General features: G+C 44.1%; 1 protein-coding gene across 1 annotated transcript in view; it reads left to right on the forward strand.

Annotated features, from left to right (window-relative positions):
• The first annotated feature begins 5937 nt into the window (after positions 1–5937).
• LOC106603489 (delta-sarcoglycan) overlaps positions 5938–21286 on the forward strand; it is a 111966-nt gene continuing 96617 nt past the window's right edge. Inside the window, exon 1 of the mRNA XM_014197253.2 lies at positions 5938–6322. The gene's annotated coding sequence lies outside the window, so the exon portion shown is untranslated. The remainder of the gene's footprint in view (positions 6323–21286) is intronic.

Raw genomic sequence — 21286 nt, forward strand, 5'->3', positions numbered from 1 at the left:
CTGTCTTAGTGTGTTTGGACCATCCTTGGTGATGTGGACACCAAGGAATTTGAAGCTCTCAACTGTTCCACTACAGCCCGTCGATGAGAATGGGGGCGTGCTCGGCCCTCCTTTTCCTGTAGTCACAATCCTCTCCTTTGTCTTGGTCATGTTGAGGGAGAGGTTGTTGTCCTGGCATCACACTGTTGAACGCTCAGCTGTAGTCAATGAATAGCATTCTCACATAGGTGTTCCTTTTGTCCAGGTAGAAAAAGGCAGTGTTGAGTGCAATAGAGATTGCATCATCTGTGGATCTGTTGGGGCAGTTTGCAAATTGGAGTGGGTCTAGGATATCTGGGATAATGGTGATGATGTGAGCCATGACCAGCCTTTCAAAGCACTTCATGGCTACAGACGTGAGTGCTACAGGTCGGAAGTCATTTAGGCAGGTTACCTTAGTGTTCTTGGGCACAGGGACTATGGTGGTCTCCTTGAAACATGTTGGTATTACAGACTCAGTCAGGGACTGTTTGAAAATGTCAGTGAAGACACTTGCCAGTTGGTCAGCACATGCTCGGAGTACACATTCTGGTAATCCGTCTGGCCCTGCGGCTTTGTGAATTTTGACCTGTTTAAAGGTCTTACTCACATCGGCTACGGAGAGTGTGATCACACAGTCGTCCAGAACAGCTGGTGTTCTCATGCATGTTTCAGTGTTACTTTTCAAATCAAATAAAATGTTATTGGTCACATACACATGGTTAGCATATGTTAATGTGATTGTAGCAAATTGCTTGTGCTTCTAGTTCCGACAGTGCAGTAATATCTAACGAGTAATCTAACAATTCCCCAACAACTACCTAATACACACAAATCTAAAGGGATGGAATAAGAACATGTAGATATAAAAATATGGATGAGCGGTGGCCGAGCGGCATAGGCAAGGTGCAATAGATGGTACAGTATGTACATACGAGATGAGTAATGTAAGATATGTTAACATTATTAAAGTGGCATTATAAAGTAACTAGTGATCCATTTATTAAATTGGCCAGTGATATGTAAGCAGCAGCCTCTCTGAGTTAGTGATTGCTGTTTAGCAGTCTGATAGCCTTGAGATAGAAGCTGTTTTTCAGTCTCTCAGTCCCAGCTTTGATGCACCTGTACTGAATTCGCCTTCTGTATGGTAGCGAGGTGAACAGAAAGTGGCTCGGGTGGTTGTTGTCCTTGATGATCTTTTTGGCCTTCCTGTTACATAGGGTGCTGTAGGTGTCTTGGAGGGCAGGTAGTTTGCCCCCGGTGATGCATTGTGCAGACCTGTTACGCACGCCTCTAGAAAGAGGGAACGCAACACCCTGCTACAACTTAACTCTCCATGGTGTGAAAAAGGTATCGAAGTGTAGGTGTGAGCAAGGATGACAAAAAGGCAGAGAATACCGTTTACTGGGAATTTATTCCTTCACGCGGTAAGTTGGGGAAAAGGGCCTGGACGGAACCAAAGCAAAGAAACTAAATATCAAAGCCCCCTCTCCTACCTTACCTGCCTACCCACTACTTACCTAACTAGCACCACCTGGTGCACTAACCAAAATACAGGGGATGGTCTGCCCAGGTCTTTCCTAGTGTGCATAGACAATAAATTACTACGGGTATATGTATGCCCGCGGGCCTCTTGCCTAAGCACTCCCTAGGTGCCTTCCCCTTCCCCCCTGGGAACAAATGAAACAGAATATTCCAAATGTCTTCACAACAAACTGAGAAAAAACTATTAACCCAGGACATTAAAGAAGCTCTCTCTGAGCAACAAACACAGAACATTACAATCAGCTCTCACAGCAACAACTACAGAGTACATACCAAATGTCTTAGCAACCACCAACATGTTATAACTCTCAACCATTATCTCAGGGTCTCCCAACAAATATCTCTCTGCAATCATCTCTGTGTCTCCCCTCCTGAGCAACAGCACACTGGCTTATATAGCTTTAGGTGGGGTTGTTAATTGGAGACAGCTGCGTCCTGACGAGGGGGCGGGGTCACCTCTCCAATCAGCAATGGGGCCGACCAATCAGCTGCTTCGAGAATTTCAGGAAGCCATTACCTGACACACAAACTACAACACAGAAACTGGGGAACGTAACAAGACCGCACCACCCTTTGGAGAGCCTTGCGGTTGAGGGCGGTGCAGTTTCCGTACTAGGCAGTGATACAGCCCAACAGGATGCTCTCGATTGTGCATCTGTAAAAGTTTGTCAAGGTTTTAGGTGACAAGCCAAATTTCATCAGCCTCCTAAGGTTGAAGAGGCGCTGTTGCGCCTTCTTCACCACACTGTTTGTGTGGGTGGACCATTTCAGTTTGTCTGTGATGTGTACCCCGAGGAACTTAACACTTTCTACCTTCTCCACTACTGTCGCTTCGATGTCGGTGGGAGGGTGCTCTGCTGTTTCCTGAAGTCCACGATCATCTCCTTTATTTAGCTTGTCTGGTAGGTTTGTGTCATTGGGCAACTCACGGCTGTGCTTCCCTTTGTAATCTGTAATAGATTGCAATGAGCAAACGAGCATCGGAGCTGGTGTAGTACGATTCAATCTTAGTCCTATATTGATGCTTTGCCTGTTTGATGGTTCGTCGGAGGGTATAGCGGGATTTTTTATAAGCTTCCGGGCTAGAGTCCTTGAAAGTGGCAGCTCTAGCTTTAGCTCAGTGCGGATGTTGCCTGTAATCCATGGCTTCTGATTGGGGTATGTACGTACGGTCACTGTGGGGACGATGTCATCGATGCACTTATTGATGAAGCCAGTGACTGATGTGGTGTACTCCTCAATACCATGGGAAGAATCCCGGAACATATTCCAGTCTGTGCTAGAAAAACAGTCCTGTAGCTTAGCATCTGCTTCATCTGACCACTTTCTTATTGACTGAGTCACTGGTGCTTCCTGCTTTAGTTTTTGCTTGTATTACGTTGAACAGATTTGAGTTTCCTTGCATTAAAGTCCCCGGCCAGTAGGAGCGCCACCTCTGCATGAGCATTTTCTAGTTTGCTTCTGGCCGTATACAGCTCATTGAGTGCGGTCTTAGTGCACTCGGTCTTAGTTCATCTTTTGACATGTTCTGTTCATGTAATACAGTATCTCTATGATCAGACAATTGTCTATCCTTTCAATATTGTTATTAAGTGACCCATAATACCATCTTTGATGACTTGTGAAATCTTACTCATAAGGGTGTTACAAATAATCAGGGAATTAAGGGCCTATATTTCAGAAGTAGAGCAGGTGTTTGGAAAGGAGAGAGAGCAGTGAATGTTGTTGGTGGAAGAATGAATTGTTGTATATTTATTCATGATGACATGTGTGTCACAATCCATATTTACCAAGGCTGCTTGTGTTTGGACCAGCTCTAAATCCTGTCGATGGATATCACTCTAATTGGTAGTTTTCAAACCCATATCAAAATAAAAAATGAGCCCTAGAAGGATTCACTGTCAATTCTAGCCTGGATATTCATATAACAGGTTGGGCAATTGTCTCAGAGGTGAGATTCACACAACAACACAACAAAGCCAGGAGTAAGCCAAAGCTTTAACCTTCCTGAAATTCACCAATCCTCTTGTTTTGATGTTCTCTCTCTCCTACATAAAAAAGGTTCCAAAAGGGTTCTTTGACTGTCCCCATGGGATAACACTTTTTGGTTCCAGGTAGAACCCTCTTCGGTTCCATGTAACCCAAATGGGTACTACCTGGAACCAAAAAGGGTTATTCAAAGGGTTATTCTATGGGGACAGCCGAAGAACCCTTTTAGGTTCCAGATGGGACCTTTTTTTCAAAGATTGTATTCCTCTTCACAGCTTCTTCTTGGAGTCTTTAACTTCTATGGGCTACTCAACAGCCAGTGTAATCCCGTGGCGCGTTATTCATATACCTTAGAAATGCTATTACTTCAATTTCTCAAACATATGACTATTTTACACCATTTTAAAGACAAGACTCTCGGTAATCTAACCACACTGTCCGATTTCAAAAAGGCTTTACAACGAAAGCAAAACATTAGATTATGTCAGCAGAGTACCCAGCCAGAAATAATCAGACACCCATTTTTCAAGCTAGCATATAATGTCACATAAACCCAAACCACAGCTAAATGCAGCACTAACCTTTGATGATCTTCATCAGATGACAATCCTAGGACATTATGTTATACAATACATGCATGTTTTGTTCAATCAAGTTCATATTTATATAAAAAAACAGCTTTTTACATAAGCATGTGACTAGCATGTGACTAGCATTCCCACCGAACACTGCCGGTGAATTTACTAAATTACTCACGATAAACGTTCACAAAAAACATAACAATTATTTTAAGAATTATAGATACAGAACTCCTCTATGCACTCGATATGTCCGATTTTAAAATAGCTTTTCGGTGAAAGCACATTTTGCAATATTCTCAGTAGATAGCCCGGCATCACAGGGCTAGCTGTTTAGACACCCAGCAAGTTTAGCACTCACCAAAGTCAGATTTACTATAAGAAAAATGTTATTACCTTTGCTGTTCTTCGTCAGAATGCACTCCCAGGACTTCTACTTCAATAACAAATGTTGGTTTGGTCCCAAATAATCCATTGTTATATCCAAACAGCGGCGTTTTGTTCGTGCGTTCAAGACACTATCCGAAAGGGTAAATAAGGGGGACGAGCATGGCGCATTTCGTGACAAAAAATGTCTAAATATTCCATTACCGTACTTCGAAGCATGTCAACCGCTGTTTAAAATCAATTTTTATGCCATTTTTCTCGTAAAAAAGCGATAATATTCCGACCGGGAAAGCCTGTATACGTACAAAGAGAGAGAAAATAAATACATCTCGTGCCCTCGTGCACGAGCGTGAGTCTCAGAGTACTCTGACCAGCCACTATCCAAACGCGATAATGTGTTTCAGCCAGAGGCTGCCTCGATATCATTCAGCTTTTTCCCGGGTTCTGAGAGCCTATGGGAGCCGTAGGAAGTGTCACGTTACGGCAAAGATCCTCAGTCTTCAATAAAAAGAGCCAAGATGAACAACAACTTGTCAGAGAGGGCGCTTCCTGTTTGGAATCTTCTCAGGTTTTTGCCTGCCATATGAGTTCTGTTATACTCACAGACACCATTCAAACAGTTTTAGAAACTTTAGGGTGTTTTCTATCCAAAGCCAATAATTATATGCATATTCTAGTTATTGGGCAGGAGTAGTAACCAGATTAAATCGGGTACGTTTTTTATCCGGCCGTGTCAATACTGCCCCCTAGCCCTAACAGGCGAAACCATTTCTTTAAAACAGCAATGATAACTCCCTAGATGTACTGTATTAAAACTGTAAGCTACATCTCCATATGCAAGTCGAGAAGCTCAGGAGCATTGTGTCTCGTGCTGCAGGCTTATTAGGGATTTCCCTTTATCGATAAAAAAAATCATGAACACAAGCAGCTGAAGCTCCACACCACCAACAACAACAACACCATGCATTCCCTGGTGTCTGTGGGCTGTCTTCACTGACCACTTATTAAGATGCTGGATGGACCATGCCTGTTAAACAATGATTACTATTATTCATCAGCTCTGACCACGCTGTGGCTGGGAGGGGGAGTAAAAGAAATTGCTGTGTAGGAGAACCTTTGTGGTTATTTCCTCCCTTGCTGGACGGACTGGCAGGCCACAGCATATTAAGTGGAGGAGGGGAATGTTTTTTTCCTTCTCTTTTTACAGTCCTTCTTTTCTTTCAGAGATACCCCCTCCCACCCTCCAAAAGACACATGCGCACACACACACACACACACACACACACACACACACACACACACACACACACACACACACACACACACACACACACACACACACACACACACACACACACACACACCGTCAGACAGCCCTGCCTGTAACTTCTGGGCTTCTAAATCTGGCTGGTGACCAGAAGACTGTAACTTAGCACTAGAAGCCAGTGTGGTGCAGAATCTCCAGTCCCCACCAGTAGCAGAGCGGAGTAGAGTAGCCTCCAACTTAACCTAACATAGCAAGCGTAAAAAGAGTCTCCAATGAGATGGCTGGGATAACAGAGTGCGCGTAGTGTCCAGGAAATACCTCACGACTTGGGCAGGGACTTGGCCGGGGAGTGTGTTATTGGAAAAGCTGACAAGGGGGCTGCCTGGAGTCTGTCAGAGGAGGCCTCATGCAACTTTTTAAGAGGAGCTCAATCTCCTTTTATCTGCCTGACACTCCCTGACTTAGTGAGAGCTCACTGAGAGCCCTGAGAGAGAAATAGAGAGAGAGATAGGAGAAGGAGAGCAAGACGGAGGGAGAGGTAAGTTTAGTTTTCGCTCAGTTCCTGTCCTTTGTTTTAGGGGGACATTTAAGTGTCCTACTCATAACTGTTGACTGGTGGGAGGGGGAGTATGCATGGAGAAGCCTGTTCTTTACTTAAAACACTATTGTTCTGAAGAAACTAAACACATTTTGCCGTTATCTTTTGAAAATAGTATTTTTAGTTTAGTCTCAGTAGCTCTCTGTTTGTTTTTGCTTTAGGTTTTTCCCGACGTTCACAAAAGTATATTTTAGAACCGCTGTTTACGGAGACCTCTGGACTGAGGCTGGAAATGAATGTGTTGCCAGGAGAAGTTACAAAGGTGGAAAGCCACAACTATTTAATAAAAATGAATTGCAAAAAAGATTTCCACGGGTGTTGATCTGTAACCCTCGCGGCTGCTAGCGAGTGAACGCTGGGGCTGACCGGCCCACTTCCCCATATCAGTCCTGTCGGCATCACATTTGGTTTCAATTACTTTGCCCCTCTGGGATACATGTTGCTATAAATAAGTAACAACGCACTTACTGTGGAAAGAGTTCAGACAGCAGCAGCCTTACTGTTCTGGGGGCCTACTGAGAGGGGCTACATACTTTATATTGACTAGTTTCTGCAGGGTAGGAGGGGGTTGTGGCTACTGGTGTGTCTATGTATAGCCTATGTGTATTGGCAGGGTTGGCAGGGGTGGTCTTTGGCAAAACTCTTCCCAAAATAGTGTTGTGAACAACAGCTGCTGTGTGTCCATGGGGACAGTACTAAACCCTGATATAGCAGGAAGGATCCAAGCAGGTGTTGAGTGTTTATTCACGTTGTTGATATTTCCTGTGACCTCGTGAGTCATAAGCAGAGGGGCCGGTGTTAGGAATCCAAGAGGAGGCAGGATATATAGATATTTTCTCAGAGAGAGAAAAACACAGTAAACTGAGATGACAGAGATGGACATTACTGTTATTCATTCTGTATAAAGCCACTGAATAAAATCACCCACATATTCCTAATGGACACACTCACACAATATATCACTCACTCTCTTTGAACATCCATACACATACTGAACACCTATTTTTGGCTGTCACATATACAGTACTATATGTACTGTATGTACATTCACACATTCACAGTATTTCCTTAATGTGCAGTCTCAGCTGTGCATTGCAAACTCTATTGTGCAGTTTACTGTGCATTCCTGCATTTCTGTCAGCAAACAAGCCAAATAGAAGGTGCCCATTCCTCTGCATCAGATGTGAATGGGAGGCCTATGAGATTCAACAGCTCCTTTCCAGTCTGCCCCAGAGACGGAGTTTACTGAAAATGTCTGAGTTTTTCTCACAAGGATCTGTGCCAAGGCTCAGTATATAACACAGACACACTTCAAAAGGAGAGCTCCTTCTCATCTGCTTAAAATCTAGCTCGACTGTGCAGTGATGTTTTCTCTGCTCACTGGAAACCAGAGTGCGAGAGAGAGAGATGAGAGACGAGAGAGAAAGAAATAGAAAAGAGAGAGGGAAAAGTGAGAGAGAGACTGAGAGGGAGAGGAGAGAGAGGGAAAAGTGAGAGAGAGAGGGAGAGGAGAGAGAGGGAGAGATGCAGAGTAATGCTGAGTGATAATGTGCGGATTAGGCTTTTGAATAGGAGCTACTTGATCAGTGGTGTAGTGCTATTTCTTTTTTAGGTTAGGGAGCAAAAATGTAAAAAAAAAATGACCAACAGATGTAGCCAATTGAATAGCCTAGCATTATAGCTTATTATCGCGGCTCAGGCTGAGACCCAGATGCAGACACAGGAGGCAGATAGTACGAGTCTCACATTTATTACAGTACAAGGGGCAGGCAATCGGTAGGTCGTCAGGAAAAGAGTCGTAATCCAAATCAGAGTCAGGCAGGTGCAGGATCAGGGACAGGCAGAAAGGTCAGAACTGGAAGTCCAGGAAAAGCAAAAACTAAAGCACAGGACAACACGGTAACATGCTGGTAGGACTAGATGAGACAAGACGAACTGGCAACAGGCAAACAGAAAACGCAGGTATAAATACACAAGGTAATGGGAGACACCTGGTGGGGGTTAGAGACAATCACAAGACAGGTGAAACAGATCAGGGTGTGACACCTGGTTTTCCTACCCTGGGACATACCTGGTTGACCGGAGTGTAGACGGCAGAAGTTCACAACGAGGGCTCGGTCCGGGATATTAATGGTGGGGACTCAACTCCGGGCCATAACCCTCCCAGTCAACCAGGTACTGGAATCCACTGCCTAGAAACAGGACATAAAGGGCTGTGATATAGGGGTTTAATTCTAGATACATGGAAAGTGGGATGTATATGGAGCATGCGAGACAACAGAAGGCCAGCTGCAGAGGTACCTGGAGGTGGTCTTGATGAGAACTGAGGACCGCGATCGGACCATGTCGACCGGAAGTCCATGGATCCGGAAGGGTCTGGAACACTCCAGGGTCCAGACCAGGGTCTGGAACACTGTGGGAGCGTTGGTCAGTCAGAACAGCATCAACAGGTACTCGTAGTGCCCGCTAGCCGTGTAAAAGGCTGTCTTCCACTTGTCTCCTTCCCGTATCCGAACCAGATAGTGGGCATTCCGAAGGTCCAACTTGGAGAAATGACCGCCCCCTGGAGAGGCTCAAAAGCCGAGGAGGTGGGTGATAGCAGGTAACATGTTTTAATGGTAATGTCATTAATACCCCGGTAGTCGATACATGGATTCAGGGTCTTGTCCTTCTTCTCCACAAAGAAGAACCCTGCACCGGTGGGGGATGCAGATAGACGCATAATCCCTGCAGCGAGAGAGTCCTCAATTTACCGTTCCATCACTTTGGTCTCTGGACCCGACAGGGAATAAAGTCCCCCCAAGGTGGTGCGGTAACCGGGAGAAGGTCGATAGCACAGTCGTAGGGCAGAGGAAGAGATGTGGCACAGGCAGAGTTGGAAACCTCCCGTAAGTCCTGGTACTCCGCGGGAACGGTAGAGATCCGAAGCTTTATCCAAGCGTTGCTGCAGCCTGGAGGAGTTATTGTCTGTGCCGACTGCAGACAATGTGCATAGCGAAATGGACTCCAACCCATGATGGAACCCATAGCTCCGTCGATAAGGGGGATATGCCTCTGGAGCCATGAAAACCCCAAAACTATGGGTACATGAGGAGACTCCAGGAGCAGAAGCTGCATAGGCTCACTGTGGTTGCCTGACATTCGCAGGTTGATAGGAACCATATTGTCAGTGACTCTGCCAATAGAGCGCCCATCCAGCACTCTGATGTCCATCGGGATGGAAAGAGGTTGAGTGGAGATACCCAGCTCTGAATTTAAAATGGGATTGAGAAATGTAGCTTAATTAATTTAATTAATATTATGGCGTTTCTATTCCAAGAAAAATGAAACCCTCAGGGTTTCCGATAGGAAAATATGGCGCTGTAGAAAGTGACTGGTCGGGAGCAGGCTACAATACTAAGAGCAAATAATCCTAACATTTCCACACCCTAATTGTAGTCTAACTAGATTGTAGTGTCATGTCATGAAAGGTGCCGTGGTGTTGAAGGGAAGACCAAAATGCAGCGGGTATGTGGATACTCATTCTTTTAATGGGAAAAAAACGAACAGCATCCACAGGGAAAAACAAAACAATAAACAGTACTCACGACTAACAACAGTGTGGCAGGCTCAACAAGCAGTGCTCACAAACAATTCCCCACAAACACACAGACAAACACACCCAACTAATATAGGACTCCCAATCAAAGGCAACACCACACACCTGCCTTCAATTGGAAGTCCACCCCAATTAACTATACATAGAACAACCCAACCTAGACAGAACATACAAAACACACTCCTTCTGCCACGCCCTGACCAAAACTTATACACCTACTCCACCTGCTGGTCAGGACGTGACATGTAGATTCAGTGAAAATAAAAATCTCATTGATTTATCAAGAACCGGTCGCCATGCTTGTCTCAGAGCAGCGCTAAACGGTGCTGAAATAGTTGACCACACGCGGGTAGGCTATTGTTTGAAATCCTATTGCTTCTAACTTCAATATGCTTTAAATGCCACAATGTCACAAATAATTGAACACACACAACTCTTAAAACTCTAATGCTTTAAATATTTAATCATTTCTGCCTTCCGAATTCATATTCATTACATAAATAAGCCAACGTGCACCTTGATAATGGGGGTGAACCATGCGGCTGTGCCTAACCGGGAAAAGGGGTGCACCATGCGGCCATGCCTAACGGGGAAAGAGGGTGTGCCGTGCGGCCATGCCTAACCGGGAAAGGGGGGATGGAGCTGGTCAGGCGCAACCCAGGCGACATGGAGATGAGGGGTCAATCCTTCATCAGATGAACCGCAACATACGTTCCCTGTCTGGGAACCTGGGACGTTTGCGTCCCACCCTAGTCAACAGCCAGTGGAATCGCGTCGCGCGAAATACAAATACCTCATAAATGCTATAACTTCAATTTCTCAAACATATGACTATTTTACACCATTTTACAGATACACCTCTCCTGAATCGAACCACGTTGTCCGATTTCAAAAAGGCTTTACAGCAAAAGCAAAACATTAGATTATGTTAGGAGAGTACCCTGCCAAAAATAATCACACTGCCATTTTCAAAGCAACTAGCATGCATCACAAATACCCAAAACACAGCTAAATGCAGCACTAACCTTTGACAATCTTCATCAGATGACACTCCTAGGACATCATGTTACACAATACATGCATTTTTGTTCGATAAAGTTCATATTTATATATAAAAACAGCATTTTACATCGGCGCGTGACGTTCAGAAAATATTTTCCCTCAAATGCTTCCGGTGATCAGCGCTACAATTTACAAAATTACTATTCGAAAACATTGGTCAAATATAATATTGTCATTCAAAGAATTATAGATTAACATCTCATGAATGCAACCGCATTGCCAGATTTAAAAATAACTTTACTGGGAAATCACACTTTGCAATAAACGAGGTAACCAGATTAAATCGGGTACGTTTAAGACAATTGATGTATGGATGACTTAGTGAAGACTGGGTTCGTGCAGATAACAACAATTTACGACGTTTGGAATGAGACTGGACGCGAGGTAATAACACATCATTAAAACAAGAAGATAATAGATCAGATCTTATAATATATATATATGCAAGCGTCCCACCTAGCCCATAGAGGTTAAGGGGCTTTTATACAATTATAATACAGGGTTAATAAAAAATAACTGTTTTAAAATGTATATGTTTAGTATTGTCTCAGAGCAGCGCGAAACGGTGCTGAAATAGTTGACCACGCATGGGTAGGCTATTGCTTGTTGGGGAGGATTTTCACACAGTAGCCGGGCTATAAAACTAATTGTTGGATAACAGATCGGCTCTCGGAACTCATTAACACGTTACTGTGTGTGTTTTGATATTTTCTCTCTCTTTCTCTCACTCTCTCAATTCTCTCTCTCTCTCTCTCTCTCTCTCTCTCTCTCTCGCTCTCTCTCTCGCCAATGCTCTCTCTTTCTCTTTCAAGTCTCTCTCTCTCTCAATTCTCTCTCTCTCTCTCAATGCTCTCTCTCTCTCTCTCAATTCTCTCTCAATTCTCTCTCTCTCAATTCTCTCAATGCTCTCTCTCTCTCTCAATGTTCTCTCTCTCTCTCAATGCTCTCTGAAGCCAACTGACATTTACTCCTACACTCTAAAAAGAAAAGGTTCCTGGAGTATCCTTTAGGTGCTCTTCAAACTGAAACTGTGGGGGAACCCCTATATGCTCTTTGAAGATCCCTTGATAAAGGTTATTTGAAGCACCCCTTATAAAGGTTCCTCGAAGTACCTTTTGGGGTAAATTTTTTTAACTCCCTGTCCACCCTCTCTCCATCATAAAAAATAGTTTAATAATAAAAATATTGACAATATTGACTTAAATAATTCATTGTTTATTTAGTGGCACCACAAATGTGAATTAATATTTACAAAACAATTTACTAAACAAAACACATTACATTACTTAACCTTTATTTAACTAGGCAAGTCAGTTAAGAACAAATTCTTATTTACAATGACGGCCTACCCTGGCAAAACCCAGATGATGCTGGGCCAATTGTGGCCGCCCTATGGGACTCCCAATCACGGCAAATGTGATACAGCCTGGTTTCGAACCAGGGACTGTAGTGATGCCTCTTGCACTGAGATGTGCAAGAGGCATCACTGTAGGCTACTGTAGGCTACACAATGAGAAAATATGGAAAAATAAATAAATAATGAAAAGTTAATTATTCAAAGGAGCCCATGTCCGATCATCATCATCAAGAGATATGCTGGACCCTATGTCGGAGCGATGTTTTTGGGACCACATCGTGTCTATTGTCCTGCTAATAGCCCTTGTGAAAACGTGTTTTCATAAGGCCTCCAGGGCCGACTGAGATGTTCCTTACTTTTCCCCCCTTCCACTTGCCTCATTTTATGTCATTTTAAGCGATTGGTGCGTCCTTCGTAGTGCTGAAAAGACAGCACCAGGATCGCTCAATTTTGTTACAGAATATGAACCAACTTGTGGTGCTGAAGGATAGCTGAAGGATAGCTCGGTGCATTTGGCCAGTCCAGGGACAAAAAACAATAATTAGCAGTAGGCCTATAGCCTAATAGGCCTAAGATTACATGATATATATATTTGTAGGATATAGCCTAATGTAAGGGAGAGCTTTACTGCGAGTTGGCATTTCATTGTATTGCGTATTGCGTGATTTGATTAGCTTGAACACATGGTTACAATATACTCTATTACAGAATACATACACAACAGAAAGGTGAGCTATCGATTCATACACTAATTGTGACTCACCACCTGGATTTGGTCTTATGTAGCAACATTTGAAATGGTGTTTTTTACATTAGATAAATGGACTCAGAGCTACAAAATGGTATATCATACACTGCATTAGTGGAACAACGGGAAAGTAATTCTGCTTTGGAAGTTGATGAACTTGTAAACTCACTTTTGAGAAAATCGCCTTTGAATTTTTTGCTATCGAGTGAAGAGTTTTTCTTTGTCTACACCCATTCAGCATCGTTCACACCCTCACCCTAAGCTTTAGCGCCACCCATCTCGTTTCACTCTGAAAGTGCACACTTGATGCTCAGGCCGATGATTTGTTTACCTCTGGATAACATGAAAACAACCTAACCAGCTCTGCTGGCAACAATTTCATTGCGCTTTTTTGCAGACGTTTACTGACACTGGCCATATTCAACGGGTGTTGTACACACGTCACGTAACGTCAGCTAACGAGCCAGCCAGCCAACGTTAGCTAGTTAAACAACAATGAACAGTGCGTTGGGAGCTAACCAAATCATGATCAATGTTAGCTAGCTAACATTAGGCTCTAACTAGAACTGCAAACGGCTCTGGGAAATGAATAATAACGTCAGCTAGGGAGCCAGCCAGCTAATTTTAGCTAGATAGCTAACAGTACACTTTAGCTTGAAATTAAAATGTAGCTAGCTAACACTAGACTATCTTACCTGTATATATCATTGTGCATGCACGCGTCTCCCTGTCAGGAATGCTATGCCCTTAATTTGAAGATGTAATCCGGAGACAGGTGTTTTCTCCATCTCTTTAGCTATCATAGTCTAATTCCACTGATTTCAAAACTTGGTCCTCCGGAAAGTGGAGAGAAACACTTATGCAGCTCCACTACACAATCCATTTTTAAAAAGTTGAGTTCGACAGGATTACCAACACAGACTGATGAGCTTCTATGGCAGGCCAATCCGAACTCCTCTCTCGGCATGTCCAGCCCACTCATTATCTTAGCCAATCATGGCTAGTGGGAATGTTGCTCACTTTTCTGTGGCTTAACTAACAAGGCTTGTAATTTAACAATTTATTCGTATTTACAGATGGCATACAAGTTTGTTATTAAGGCACATTAAAGTTCACATATTCGAGAAGGTATTTCTGCCAATAAACACATTTTGATAAAAAAAACTTTTTTTATGTTCAAACGGCTCTCCTGTGAAATCATGCGACATATAACTAGTTTCCTGAATCGGGTAACAATTGTGGAGTTTCATGAACATCAAGGCAGACACACTGGGAACTTAGATTTTTTTTCAAAATCAATAGAATTTATTTAGAATTGATCAAATACATTTTCCAGAAATAGTTTTACCAGCTCTGTGTATTCTCAAATTGAAAAAAGTGAGAGAGTGCCGCTCCACAATGCTTCCCTATCAAGTTTGGCATCTTGCTGCAAAAGTAGTTCCTGTGAAAACAGCTCTCAACTACCCTCTTTTTGAACTACAGTACCAGTCAAAGGTTTGGACACACCTACTCATTCAAAGGATGTTCTTTATTTTTACTATTTTCTACATTGCAGAATAATAGTGAAGACATCAAAACTATGAAATAACACACATGGAATCATGTAGTAAACAAAAAAACGTGTTAAACAAATCAAAATATATTTGAGATTCTTCAAAGTAGCCACCCTTAGCCTTGCACACTCTTGGCATTCTCTCAACCAGCTTTTTTATATATTTTTATTTAACTAGGCAAGTCAGTTAAGAACAAATTCTTATTTACAATGACGGCCTAGGAACAGTGGGTTAACTGCCTTGTTCAGGGGCAGAACGACAGATGTCTACCTTGTCAGCTCAGGGATTTGATCTAGCAACATTTTGGTTACTGGCCCAACGCTCTAACCACTAGGCTACCTGCCATCCCAGCTTCAAGAGGTAGTCACCTAGAATGTATTTCAATTAACAGGTGTGCTTTGCTAAAATTTTATTTGTGGAACTTCTTAATGCGTTTGAGCCAATCAGTTGTGTTGTGACAAGGTAGGGGTGGTATACAGAAAATAGCCTTATTTGGTAAAAGACCAAGTCCATATTAGAGCAGTCGCAAAAACCATCAAGCACTATGATGAAACTGGTTCTCATGAGGACCGCCACGGGAAAGGAAGACCCAGAGTCTCCTCTGCTGCAGAGGATAAGTTCATTAGAGTTAACTGCACCTCAGATTGCAGCCCAAATAAATGCTTCACAGAGTTCAAGTAACAGACATATCTCAACATCAACTGTTCAGAGGAGACAGCATGAATCAGGCCTTCATGGTCAAATTACTGCAAGGAAACCAGGACTAAAGGACACCAATAAGAAGTAGAGACTTGCTAGGGTGAAGAAACACACGCAATGGACATAAGACCGATGGAAATCTGTCCTTTGGTCTGATTTTTGGTTCTAACCACTGTGTCTTTGTGAGACGCAGTGTAGGTAAAGGGAGGTTCTCCACATGTGTGGTTCCCAAATCAAATCAAATACATTTTATTTGGGGTAAAAACTGTAGAGAAGCCTTTTTGTCCTAGACTTGGCAGTCCGGTACCGCTTGCCATGCGATAGTAGAGAGAACACTCTATGACTAGGGTGGCTGGGGTCTTTGACAATTTTTAATGCCTTCCTCTGACACCGCCTGGTGTAGAGGTCCTGGATGGCAGGCAGCTTAATCCCAGTGATGTACTGGGCTGTACGCACTACCCTCTGTAGTGCCGTGCAGTCAGAGGCCGAGCAATTGCCATACCAGGCAGTGATGGAACCAGTCAGGATGCTCTCAATGTTGCAGCTGTAGAACCTTTTGAGGATCTGTGGACCCATGCCAAATCTTTTTAGTTTCCTGAGGGGGAATAGGCTTTGTCGTGCTCTCTTCACGACTGTCTTGGTGCGTTTGGACCATTCTAGTTTTGTTAGTGATGTGGACACCAAGGAACTTGAAGCTCTCAACCTGCTCCACTACAGCCCCGTCGATGAGAATGGGGGTGTGCTCGGTCCTCCTTTTCCTGTAGTCCACAATCATCTCCTTAGTCTTGGTTACGTTGAGGGATAGGTTGTTAATCTGGCACCACCCAGCCAGATCTCTGACCTCCTCCCTATAGGCTGTCTCGTCATTGTCGGTGTTCAGGCCTACCGCTGTTGTGTCGTCTGCAAACTTAATGATGGTGTTGGAGTCATGCCTGACCATGCAGGCGTGGGTGAACAGGGAGTACAGGAGGGGACTGAGCACGCACCCCTGGGGAGCTCTAGTGTTGAGGACCAGTGTGGCAGATGTGTTGCTACCTACCCTCACCACCTGGGGGCGGCCCGTCAGGAAGTCCAGGATCCAGTTGCAGAGGGAGGTGTTTAGTCCTAGGATCCTTAGCTTAGTGATGAGCTTTGAGGGTACAATGGTGTTGAACGCTGAGCTGTAGTCAATGAATAGCATTCTCACATAAGTGTTCCTTTTGTCCAGGTGGGAAAGGGCAGTTTGGAGTGCAATAGAGATTGCATCATCTGTGGATCTGTTTGGGCTGTATGCAAATTGGAGTGGGTCTAGGGTTTCTGGGATAATGGTGTTGATGTGAGCCATTCCCAACCTTTCAAAGCACTTCATGGCTACGGACGTGGGTTGAACTTTATGTTCTTGGGCACAGGGACTATGGTGGTCTGCTTGAAACAGGTTAGTATTACAGACTCAATCAGGGACATATTGAAAATATCAGTGAAGACACCTACCAGTTGGTTAGCATATGCCTGGAGCACATGTCCTGGTAATCCGTCTGGCCCCGCAGCCTTGTGTATGTTGACCTGTTTAAAGGTGTTACTCACGTTGGCTACGGAGAGAGTGATCACACAGTCGTCCGGAACAACTGATGCTCTCATGCATGCCTCAGTGTTGCTTGCCTCGATGCGAGCATAGAAGTGATTTAGCTCGTCTGGTAGGCTCGTGTCACTGGGCAGCTCGCGGCTGTGCTTCCCTTTGTAGTCTGTAATAGTTTGCAAGCCCTGCCACATAAAACAAGCATCAGAGCCGGTGTAGTATCATTCAATCTTAGCCCTGTGTTGACGCTTTGCCAGTTTGATGGTTCATCACAGAGCATAGCAGGATTTCTTATAAGCTTCCGGGTTAGAGTCCCGCACCTTGAATGTGGCAGCTCTACACTTTAACTCAGTGCAAATGTTGCCTGTAATCCATGGCTTCTGGTTGGGGTATGTATGTACAGTCGCTGTGGGGACGATGTCCTCAACGCACTTATTGATAAAGCCAGTGACTGATGTGGTGTACTTCTCAATGCCATCGGAAGAATCCCGGAACATGTTCCAGTCTGTGATAGCAAAACAGTCCTGTAGTTTAGCATCTGCTTCATCTGACCACTTTTTTTATAGACAGAGTCACTAGTGCTTCCTGCTTTAATCTTTGCTTGTAAACAGGAATCAGGAGGATAGAGTTGTGGTCGCATTTGGTAAATGGAGGGCGAGGGAGAGCTTTGCACGTTTCTCTGTGTGTGGAGTACAGGTGATCTAGAATTTTTTTCCTTCTGGTTGCACATTTAACATGTTGATAGAAATTTGGTAGAACTCATTTCAGTTTCCCTGCATTAAAGTCTCCGGCCACTAGGAGTGCCACCTCTGGGTAAGTGGTTTCCTCTTTGCTTATTTCCTTATACAGCTGACTGAGTGCTGTCTTAGTGCCAGCATCTGTCTGTGTTGGTAAATAAACAGCCACGAAAAGTATAGCTGAAAACTCTCTAGGCAAGTAGAGAGTTTCCCACTCGCCTTCTCCGGGTCCTGACAAGGCATCCAGCTCTGTGTCCTCTGTACCTGCGTCGCTTCCTCTTACAAATAACGCCCTGTGGGGTGTTTGGAGAATGTCCTGTGCGTCCTCCTTGTTGTAGAAAAACTCTTTGTCTAATCCGAGGTGAGTGATCACTGTCCTGATATCCAGAAGCTCTTTTTTGCTGTAAGATACGGTTGCAGAAACATTAAGTACAAAATAAGCTACAAATAACGTGAAAAACCCACATATTAGCACAATTGGTTGGGCGCCCGTAAAACTGCTGCCATTTCTTCCGTCGCCATTTTCCATGCTTCCCACCGTGAAGCATGGAGGAGGAGGTGTGTTGGTGTGGGGGTGCGTTGCTGGAGATACTTTCAGTGACTTATTTAGAATCCAAGGCACACTTAACCAGCATTGCTACCATAGAATTATGCAGTGATACGCCATCTCACCTGGTTTGCGCTTATTGGGACTATAATTTGTTTTTCAACAGGACAATGACCCAAAACACACCTCCAGGGCTATTTGACCAAGGAGAGTGATGGAGTGCTGCATCAGATGACCTGGCCTCCACAATCACCGGACCTCAACCCAATTGAGATGGTTTGGGATGAGTTGGACCACAGAGTGAAGGAAAAGCAGCCAACAAGTACTCAGCATATGTGGGAACTCCTTCAAGACTGTTGGAAAACCATTCCAGGTGAAGCTGGTTGAGAGAATGCCAAGTGTGTGCAAAGCTATCCTCAAGGCAAAGGGTGGCAACTTTGAAGAATCTCACATATAAAATACATTTTGATTTCTTGAACAGTTTTTTGGTTACTACATGGTGCCATATGTGTTATTTGATAGAGAATAAAGAAAAACCCTTGAATGAGTAGGTGTGTCCAAACTTTTGACTTGTACTGTATATTGTTGTTGTTGATGTTCATGTTCCAGTCTCTTGGGAGACAATGAATAATTGCAAGTTTGTGAGTTCTTTTATTATTTTTTTCCTTTTTGCTTAGTTCTGGCAGTTTGATGAGCAACATACTTCATGTCCTGTGTCATGTAAAAATCATCCCAGTGTGAAATAGTTCGCAATAGTTCTGATCGTTCTGATTGTGTTCTGATTGTGATGTCATGCTGTGAGATTTCTCCCAGCGTAAAAATGTTACATTTACATTTTACATTTAAGTCATTTAGCAGACGCTCTTATCCAGAGCGACTTACAAATTGGTGCATTCACCTTATAATATCCAGTGGAACAACCACTTTACAATAGTGCATCTAAATCTTTTAAGGGGGGGGGTTAGAAGGATTACTTTATCCTATCCCAGGTATTCCTTGAAGAGGTGGGGTTTCAGGTGTCTCCGGAAGGTGGTGATTGACTCCGCTGTCCTGGCGTCGTGAGGGAGCTTGTTCCACCATTGGGGTGCCAGAGCAGCGAACAGTTTTGACTGGGCTGAGCGGGAACTGTGCTTCCTCAGAGGTAGGGAGGCGAGCAGGCCAGAGGTGGATGAACGGAGTGCCCTTGTTTGGGTGTAGGGCCTGATCAGAGCCTGAAGGTACGGAGGTGCCGTTCCCCTCACAGCTCCGTAGGCAAGCACCATGGTCTTGTAGCGGATGCGAGCTTCGACTGGAAGCCAGTGGAGAGAGCGGAGGAGCGGGGTGACGTGAGAGAACTTGGGAAGGTTGAACACCAGACGGGCTGCGGCGTTCTGGATGAGTTGTAGGGGTTTAATGGCACAGGCAGGGAGCCCAGCCAACAGCGAGTTGCAATAATCCAGACGGGAGATGACAAGTGCCTGGATTAGGACCTGCGCCGCTTCCTGTGTGAGGCAGGGTCGTACTCTGCGAATGTTGTAGAGCATGAACCTACAGGATCGGGTCACCGCCTTGATGTTGGTGGAGAACGACAGGGTGTTGTCCAGGGTCACGCCAAGGCTCTTAGCACTCTGGGAGGAGGACACAAGGGAGTTGTCAACCGTGATGGCGAGATCATGGAACGGGCAGTCCTTCCCCGGGAGGAAGACCAGTTCAATAATTGCACGCGCATCTCTTTATGTGGATGGCTGAGCTCGTGCGAATGTTTCTCTCTCACCCTCCCTCGACCTTGAAAAACTGTTCTGTGGGCATGCTCATATGCTTCACACATCTGCCAATCAATGGTGACCAGGAGTATTGACTCTGACCAACAGAAGCTTGTTGAGGCGTGAGGTCAGTTTATAAATACCTGGACTCGCGCGTCAAAATTCTGAGGGTTGATGTGCGTAGAGATGTTTTGCGATTGCTAAGACTTGGGCGCTACGTTTTCGATTGACAGTCCATATAAATTATTTGTTTGTTAGTTGGTTAGTTAGTTAGCTAGCTATACAAACAAGTTAAAACTGCACACCTCTGAGAACAAACCATCTCGACCAGTTTACAGCTAATTATGCCAGTTAGCTAGCTAAATCAAGTTTGAGGGGGTGTGAGAAAAACATCCGCACGAGCTCAGCTATCCGCACGTACGCACGTTTAATTATTGACTGGGAACATTTTCAAGCTGTGAAAATGTTTACAACATGATGTCACAATCACAACACAATCAGAACAATTTATCAAGTATTTCACGCTGGGAAGATTTTTACATGACGTCCTGGCTTGAAATTCTGTGAGCATCTCCTCCGTGGTTGCACAGAGGATTTCTTCTTGTCTCTCTCCAGATCATTAGGGCTTCATTAGGGTGCACAAACTCACTGTAAAAGATAATTGGGGAGCAGCAGTCAAAAGCAATTGTCCTGAAGAGTCATTCACCCCTCTTGGCATGGGCACCAACAAATTAAATGTCAAGGTTTTATGATGAAGGCATTAATCGTGTCATATTGATCACTTCCTTCAATATTACTTCCTTTATTCCCTAACTACTGCTAGTCACCTCGTGCCTTTTAAATAGACCTCCCTGCACAGGCTCAATTTTGTCATTTTAAAAATCAATGCACAGTTTTCCTGACTGCTGTTCTGTCTTCAAAGCAATGCAAAATACTATTGAGTCTCATTCAGATCACTTGAGGTCGAGTACAGTCCTTTTCCTCATATAACACCAAAGCTGCCAGAGGTGCTTCTCTCTGTAAGTGTATAGATACTAAGTAGAGTTGCATGTGTTGTCTATGGCCTTTCTCGGTCCCTCTCCTGGCCTGTCAGTTCCTCTGTGAGTATGGGGAAAACAGGGTCACCTCTGGCTTCTCTCTCTGTGTCTAATTTACTCTGCAAAATCCTGTTAGAGAGTAGAATGACTGATTGGTACTAAAGGTAATGGTATTACTGTATAGAAACTTTCTCCAGTGCAGGATGTTACTGTGCATACTGAAGAGCTGTAGGTGAATGATAAGGTAGAGGGAAAACCACAATGCCCTT

This window comes from Salmo salar, chromosome ssa04 (genome assembly GCF_905237065.1).
Source record: "Salmo salar chromosome ssa04, Ssal_v3.1, whole genome shotgun sequence".
NCBI lineage: Eukaryota > Metazoa > Chordata > Actinopteri > Salmoniformes > Salmonidae > Salmo > Salmo salar.